At 43.4% G+C, this 8,972-nt stretch overlaps 1 non-coding gene across 1 annotated transcript; it reads left to right on the plus strand.

The window, feature by feature from the left end:
• Window positions 1–4,714: 4,714 nt before the first annotated feature.
• LOC122444414 lies at window positions 4,715–4,819 on the plus strand. The gene has a single exon (XR_006270256.1). It is a non-coding gene; the product is annotated as a U6 spliceosomal RNA (small nuclear RNA).
• The last annotated feature ends 4,153 nt before the right edge of the window (window positions 4,820–8,972 follow it).

An 8,972-nucleotide genomic window follows, 5' to 3' on the forward strand; every position in this document is an offset into this window, starting at 1 on the left:
CAACAACTTTGCAGGGTAGTTACTATTACTTCCAAAGAACAGGTAAGGAAATTGAGATGCCTGGTAAAAGGCAAGACAGGATTGAAAAGCCTGGTCTTTCCTTCACATTCCACATCAGGGTAGAGGATCAAACCTGTAGCCCTTTTTCCCTTTGCTGGAACTAGGAGGGGAATGTGCTTCCATGGCATTGGAGGTTTGTGAATGCAGCCAAGATGATAGCCACCAGATGAAGCTGGAGGATGCACTGTGGGAGTGAGCATATTGGCACTGGGGTTTGCCCTTTGCAGGGGATCTCGCAGCAGTATGAGTTGAGTCATTCCTCCTGGTTTTAGCTGGAAGATGTGCAGATGAAGCTCCTAGCAAGGAAGAACTGAGGGGGAAAACAGAATGAATGAGAACCTCTGAGCCTATCCTTATGGAACTTTATATTTGTTACTGATTGACAACAGTCATAACAAGTCCTTCTTGCAGCCAGCTGATTCTAGTTACTGATTTAACCAGGCATTGTAATGTGGCTGCAATTCTGTGCACGAGGCTTTTGAAGCTGTTAATTCCATCTGCTGGCTTGGAGCTCTGGTGGGCAGAGGCTGTCCCATTCAGTACCCTCCCCACCCCAGCACCTGGCACACCAACTCTCAAGGACAGTGACCCCCTGCAGAGATGGGCCCAGAAAACTGCACTGGAAAACAAAATTTCTATGAGTAGTTTTGATGTCAGACAATCAGGGCTGAGACTCACCTAGTACCTAATAGGTGGTTACTTTATTTTTCTTGAGCAATTTAGTAAATGAAGACTGAATGTCACAGTGACCATGAAAATGCACCATAGGTCTCCTGCCAGCAGTGGGATAATTAACTGAGGGCCCCAGATCTGGCCCCTTTGAATGCACCACAGTGTTTGCACAAGGCCATGTGTCCTGTGGGCTGGCTTCCAGCCAAGAACAGAACATAGCGAGTATACTCAAGGTGTCCCATTGCTATGAGACACATGGTTCCTCTGATGGGCAACTGGCTTGAGGACACCCTTCTTGCCTGTTACGGAGTGAATTGCATTCCCCCAAAGTTCCTATGTTGAAGTCCTAACCCTAGTACCTCAGAATATGACTTTTAAGAGGTAATTAAGTTAAAATGGGGGCTCCCCAGGTGGCTCAGTGGTAAATAATCAGCCTGCCAATGCAGAAGATGTGGGTTTTATCTCTGGGTTTGGAAGATCCCTGGAGAAGGAAGTGGCAACCCACTCCAGTATTCTTGCCTGGGAAATCTCATGGATAGAGGAGCCTGGTGGGCTACAGTCCATGGGGTCAAAAGAGTCAGACATGACTTTGTGACTAAACAAAAACAAGTTAAAATGAGGTCATGATGGTGGACCTTAATCCAATATGACTGGTTTCCTTATCAGAAGGGGAGATTAGGGGGATTTCCCTGGTGGTCCTGTGGCTAAGACTCTATTTTCCCAATACAAGGGGCCTAGGTTCGATCCCTGGTCAGGGAACTAGATCCCACATGCCACAGATAAAACATCCTGCATGCTCCACCTAAGACCCGGTGCAAACAAACAAACAAATAAATCCTAAAACACAAGAAGAAGATGTTATGATGTAGACCTATACAGAGGGAAAATGAAGTACAGACACAGGGAGAGGACAGGTGTCTACAAGTCAAGAAGAAAGCCCTTGGAATAAAACCAATCCTGCTAACACCTTGATCTCAGAAATGTAGCCTCCAGAACTATAGGAAAGTTTCCATTCTTTAGGCCACGCAGTCCATGGTCCTTTGTTGTAGCAGTCCTCGGAAACTGATTTCAGTGGATCCGAAATGTTCTTAGAGCACCTACAGCCTGAGACCTTTCCTCCCCCGCCTCCCCGCCTCCTCCCCCGTCTCATAAGTGACAGACCTGCTTCGGGGCCTGGATCTCTCTCCCACCTCCGCTGGCTCCCTCTGTGCTTCTCCCTCACAGATGTTTCCTCAGTAAATCTCCTATATGTCTAGGCCCCTCTTGGCATCCGCTTCTCAAAGGAACTGAGTGATCACAAATGTGATATGTAACATATTCCTGAGATTATTTCTAGACTTTAAAAAAAAATTATTATTTATTTATTTTTGACTGTGCTGGGTCTTCTTACTGAGTAGGCTTTTCTGTAGTTGCAGCGAGCAGGGACTACTCTCTAGTTACGGTGCATGGGCTTCTCACTGCGGTGGCTTCTCTTGGGGCAGAGTATGAGCTCTAGAGCGTGCAGGCTTCAGTAGTTGCAGCACATGGGCTCAGTAGTTGTGGCTCCTGGGTTTTAGAGCACAGGCTCAGTACTTGTGGCACACGAGCTTAGTTGCTCTGCAGCATGTGGGATCTTCCTGGATCAGGGTTCAAACCCGTGTCTCCTGCCTTGACAGTTGGATTCTTTACCACTGAGCCACCAGGGAAGTCCCTAAATTTTTTAAATATTAATTTTTATTTATTTGTTTGGCTGCACTGAGTCTTAGTTGCAGTTTCTTCAATCTTCTATGCAGCATTCAGGGTCTTTAGTTACTGCACATGACCCCTCTGTTCCAACATGTGGCATCTAGTTCCCTGACCAGGGATTGAACCTGAGCCCCCTGCTATTGGGAGTACTGAGTCTTAGCCACTGGATCACCAGGGAAGTCCTGAGGTTATTTTAAAATAAGTTCTAATAGTAAGTGACAGATTTTGGGGGAAAAAATATATATCTATATATTTTACACATCAGTCTCCCTTGCCAGTATAGACAGCTTTTTAATGCTCTGACCATATTTTCTGCCATGGTCCTCTAGAGAATACAGCTGTCTTGGGGCTGCCTACTTCTGCTTGGGAAGGGAAGGGAGGGAAGTGACCCCCATCCTGTAAGACTATAGCTGCCAGAGCTGGAAAGGACCTCAGAGATGATGACTCAATTTCTGCCCCTTACCTCCATTTGGAGAGACTGAGAACCCACATGATTAAGTGTCCTGATGACTCACCAGGGTCACAGAGCTGACAAATGGCTCTTACTGACATTTCCAAGAATGTGTTTTTTAGAAGTAAATAGATACTGTTATTTAAAATGACATGTTTGGATCACCTATAAGTTACTAGTAACTTCTATTGGTTACCTGTGGTCCTGTTGATGAAATTCTGGCTCTCTAGTCTCACATGCAGTCAGAAGGAAGGATGCACTTTTCCCTTTTACCAACACCTGGGGCTGTTTCTAGGCACAAGCTTCTGGCAGCATGCAATGGGGTTGATTTTTTATGAGCTGTCAGAAAACATAAAGCCTAGCTCAGTAAGTGAAGCCCACAGTGCACCCACATCAAATAACAAGGCCTGCCTTGGGCTGGAAGCAAGCTGGATAGGGTCTGCCTGCCTCTTCCTCCATCTGTCCCCAGCAGATCTCATGTGGCATCGCCAGCAAGCTGGCTGAGCCTGCCCTTGTCAGCTTGGGGTTGAGGATGGTGAGTGTGCAGCTAGAGATGTAGGGCAGAGGCTCTGCTTGAATACAAGGCCTCCCACCATTCTTCTTTCTTCAAAATCAAGTGAAAGGCTTGTGCTTTTAATATGGGAGTGAGTGAAAGTCGCTCAGTCACGTCCAACTCTTTGCAACCCCATGGACTATACAGTCCATGGAATTCTCCAGGCCAGAATACTGGAGTGGGTAGCCTTTCCTTTCTCCAGGGGATCTTCCCAACCCAGATCTCCCACACTGCAGGCAGATTCTTTACTAGATGAGCCACAAGAGAAGCCCAACAATACTGGAGTGAGTAGCCTATCACTTCTCCAGCCGATCTTCCTGACCCAGGAATCAAACTAGGCTCTCCTGTATTGCAGGCAGATTCTTTACCAACTGAGCTATAAGGGAAGCCCAAGTTGCTCAGTCATGTCCGACTCTTTGTGACCCCATGGACTGTGTCCATGGAATTCTCCAGGCCAGAATACTGGAGAGGGTAGCCTTTCCCTTCTCCAGGGGATCTTCTCAACCCAGGGATTGAACCCAGCTCTCCTGCACTGCAGGTGGATTCCTTACCAGCTGAGCAACAAGGGATGATCCTAATCATTAGGGAAATGGAGCATCCTCTGCTTTCCCACACCTCTCTGAATCAGGAGGCCAATTTAGGGCTGACTTACAGCCTGGTGGCTCAGACGGTAAGGAGTCTGCCTGCAATGAAGAGATCCAGGTTTGATCCCTGGGATAGGGAAAATCCCATGGACAAGGGAATCTTCTCCAACCCACTCCATTATTCTTGCCTGGGGAATTCCATTAGTAGAGGAGCCTGGTGTCCATGGGGTCATAAAGAGTCAGACACAACTGAGCGACTAACTCTGGAACAGGTATAGGATAAGAAGGGCTTCCCTGGTGACTCAGTGGTAAAGAATCCATCTGGCAGTGCAGGAGACATGAGTTCGATCCCTGGGTTGGGGATCCTTTGGAGAAGGAAATGGCAACATACTCCAGTATTCTGGCCTAGGAAATCCTATGGACAGAGGAGCCTAGCAGGCTACAGTCCATGGGGTCACAGTCAGATGTGACTTAGCGTCTGAGCATGCACGCACATAGGATAAGAACATCTCACAATTCCTGAGTTCCAAGAAGCCCTAGGACCCAGAAAGTTTCTTCTAGAACATCGAAAATTTCTCAGTCAGTGGTGAGGCAGAGTCTAACTCCCCAGGGAGGTAGCCTCGCTGCTGTTAAAAAAGTTACTTATTAATAAAAACAAAATGCAAGCAGGTGCTCACTTTGGCAGCACATATAGTAAGATTGGAACGATACAGAGAAGACTAGCCTGGCCCCTGAAAGGATGACATGCAAATTCCTGAAGTGTTTCATATATATTTTTTTTAAAAAAGCAGCCAGCCTGCATGCTGTAGTTCTCTGGTTCAGTTTTTTTTTTTAAGTGCATTAAAATATTATTTAACTTGCTGAATTTTTGGTGCCCTCTTAAATTTCACACCCAAGGCAAGTCTCAGCTTTGAGATACCTACTGCTTTCTGTACATCATCTCCTCCTCCTTGATTCCAGGGCATCTAGTTTCTTTGGAAAATTACCCCTCTGTCTCTGTTCTCACTTACCTGGTTTGGATGGGATTGACCCCACCCCTAATCCAGGATTGGGCTGTGATTGACTGAAACCAGTCAATATATCCCTTTCTCATAGGCTGGTTGGTTCAAAGGGAAGGCAATTATGCTTGTCCAGGGACTTCCCTGGTTAAGTTTGATCCCTGATTGGGGAACTAAGATGCTGCATGCCACAGGGCCAAAAATATATACATATATATTTTTTTAATATTAAAAAAAGACTTACCCAAGAGGAGTGACCTTGGAAATTAAGCTGGGAATGCAGAGCCACAGATACCTTCTCCTCCTTAGGTTTACGGTATAAGGACTTCTGGTCAGAGATTGCTGGGAAAGGAGCTTCCCTGGTGGCTCAGATGATAAAAAATCTGCCTGCAATGCGGGAGACCTGAGTTTGATCCCTGGGTTGGGAAGATCCTGTGGAGAAGGAAATGGCTACCCCACTCCAGTAGGAACCTGATGGATTACAGTCCATGGGGTCAAAAAGAGTCAAACAAGACTGAGTAATTAACACTGAAAGTAACCATGAAGCTCTGGGCCACTCTTTGGGTCCTTCTAAAAGGATGAATCCAGGGATAAATACAGGTTCTATGAGGTCTGCATCTTATATAGTTTTGGTGATCTCTTTAAGAAAATGAACAATAATTACAAATGCATAAGTACCTATGTGAATATTTAATTTGAATGAGAAAAAAGACAAATTACAAGCTAGAGAGATTTGAAAAATACCACAAACATAACAAAATCCTGATAAACAGCATGACATTATTATGAATGAATATTTGACACACCTTGAAAGTACCTTTGTCAAGTTTTAGGCTGCATAATATTTGATCACCCCTTCATATTACATTAATTTAATAATAACATTTTTATAGAGAGGAAAAATAGGTACTCTTCCCTTTAGTATGAATTGTTTAAATATTTTACTATTGATGGCTTAGAAAACTTTGTTTCAGCATTATAATTCATCAATGGTAGTGTCGTGGAAAGTTTCTAGGATTGCTGTCAAATATGGAAAGCTTAAGCTTCACTAGCTTCATGGTAGACCTACCTCTTTTTTAAAATTTTATTTATTTGGCTGCTCTGGGTCTTAGTTGTAGCACTCAGGATATTTGCTACAGCATGCAAACTCTTAGTTGCAGCATGTGGGATCTAGTTCAATTCCCTGACTGAAGATCAAACCCAGGCCCCCTGCTTTGGGAGCACAGACTGTTAGCTGCTGGAGCAAGAGGGAGGTCCCTAGACCTCTTTTCCCCAACACAAACTACTTATTAGATGATGTCTTCCTGCCTCTTAAGATCTCTATAAGACTTAGCTCAAATTTCTATTCCAGGCTTTGTTAAAAAGTAAAGTGCCGTTCCCAAGACTTCTACAATTTCTGAGTAGGGTCTTATATACTCATGGTAGTGATTTTAGGGTAGTCCAACATCTATTCTCCCTGTTTCTAGTAACAGTATTTTTGGTATTTCTCTTCTTCCCTCTGTATTAGTCTACATGGTGAAATGGGTTGTTGTTGTGTTGTCACTAAGTCATGTCCAACTCTTCTGAGATCCCATAGACTGTAGCCTGCCAGGCCCCTCTGTCCATGGGATTTTCCAGGTTTGGAGTACTTGTCCTATATATAAAGCCTTCTGGCCACCACCTTTGGTTCTAGAATGGGCATGAGGCTCAGTCAGAATTTATTATATTTAGTGAGTCTTTTGTTGAAACTATTGGGAAAGAGATGTTTGCTGCAGATGATCAGTCCTGGGTGTTCATTGGAAGGACTGATGCTGAAGCTGAAACTCCAATACTTTGGCCACCTCATGTGAAGAGTTGACTCACTGGAAAAGACCCTGATGCTGGGAGGGATTGGGGGCAGGAGAAGGGGACGACAGAGAATGAGATGGCTGGATGGCATCACCGACTCGATGGGCATGAGTTTGAGTAAACTCCGGGAGTTGGTGAGGGACAGGGAGGCCTGGCATGCTGTGATTCATGGGGTCACAAAGAGTTGGACATGACCGAGTGACTGAACTGAACTGAAGAAAGTTTTAGGTTAAAGTATTAAAAGTGTCCAAATAACTGCAGTACTGTGTGAACTAGTTTGGAGAAATGAAGAAAGCTGGGCTAAATTTAGCCTTTTTTGCTCCTTTGTAATATTTGGGAAAATATTACAATCTAACATGGTCCTTTGTTAGACTGATGGATATCATGGTTACTACCAAAAGGAAGAAGACACCAAAAAGGGAACTGAGGAGAATGAGCAAAAGACTGAATTTGATTCTCTTAAGTAGAGGAAGACATCGAGATTCTTAAAAGTTAAGAATAAATAATGAGCCCAGCCAAGGGCAAGACAAACTAATCTCTTTATGGCCAAAAAGTTTCATAAACCTTAACCCAGTGACCTATTTATTTTGAGTAACATTTAGTGTATAGAGTGTTTGAGTTGGGAGAACCCTTCTTAAAAGGCAGGGCTTAGAAATAATAGGATTTCAAATATTAGAATAAAAAATAAAGTTCATACTCAGTGGGAGCTTGGCTTGTTATTTTTTATTAATCTTGTTTCTCAAAGCTCCAATGACACCAGGAATCCCCATATATAGATAGATAGATAGAAAGAACTTTTGACAGAATTAGTCATTCACCCATTTGATCTCCCATGCAACTTGACTCATTCCGATCATGAGAGCCCTTTTTTTAGTCTATGTCAATGTGTTTATGGATCTCTCTCTTCTGCTAGACTTCAAGCTCCTTCAAAAGCTCTTGCTTATATTGCATTTTCCCCAACAATGCCTGGCCAGATTTGAAGTCTCAGTTCTTTCCCTGGCTGACTAAATATCCTTGGACAAATTATTTTAACCTTTATGAAAGGTCTCAGCACATGCTTCATGCAGAATATATGCTCTTCCCTCTGAGTGAATGAGGCTGAGGGAAAAAAATGATGATTCCCAGGAAACCATTAAGAATATGTGTGATAAGAATCCATGACTTTTGCACGCTTCGCCCAAGCATCTTACTTGCAAATCTTTCTTCAGCTAAGAGAAAGCCATTGATGGAACTCATTTCCCAAATCCAGGTTTTTCATGTTTGATAGGGGAACTGTAACCCATAGTGACTCCTCGCCATGGTGGATAGGATGCTATACCAAAGGAACCATGTGGCTGGGCTTTATGCACAGCTGATTAAATATTTGAGCAACTCATTTTATAATGTGACTTCACTAAGTGCATACTTATCACACCAAATCTATTGGCAGTTAGAGGGCTCAGAATCTCCTTGAATGCAAAGGCACATCCTTCACTGCTTAAAATAGAAAAATCACTAACCCTCTCCTGATGGATACAAATAGAGATGTTGGGACATATGCCATTTTTTAATGACTCAACCTGAGACAAGGCCCTGTCAATGGGACTTCTCCGAGGTTGCCCAAACGTTACATGACAAGCAGCTGTAAAGCATGATTTAGAACTTGTATTCTGGTGGTAAAACCGAGTGAGTGTGTAGCTAAGGTTGGGATTTACATTCATGTTAAGCTCCTGGAGAGCAATAACTGCCTTTTGAGTTGTCCATAGCTGCTTCACTTCCTCTGACGTCAATGAATTAGGCAGACTTCCTTCTAAACACATTAAAAAAATAAAAGAATCTAATGAGTTAGAATTTTCCATTCACTTGAAGCATACTGAGTCATGGCCAGAATTTTTTTTTTTTTTAGTAAATGGAATAGAATCCTGTAGAATAGAAAACCTCAGCATCTTTCACAGTAGTAAGAGTAGGAGTGTTTTATGTATGTCTTAGTTTCATGCATGAAATGTATTTTTATGTAAATGTGTTACTTATGGTGGGTCATAAGAAAAAAATGGAAAGCTACTGGATTTGAGAATACAGGATCTTTGTTTTCCAACCAAGGATCAAACCTAGACCCCTTGCAG

Source organism: Cervus canadensis, chromosome 6 (assembly GCF_019320065.1).
Source record: "Cervus canadensis isolate Bull #8, Minnesota chromosome 6, ASM1932006v1, whole genome shotgun sequence".
NCBI classification, from domain to species: domain Eukaryota; kingdom Metazoa; phylum Chordata; class Mammalia; order Artiodactyla; family Cervidae; genus Cervus; species Cervus canadensis.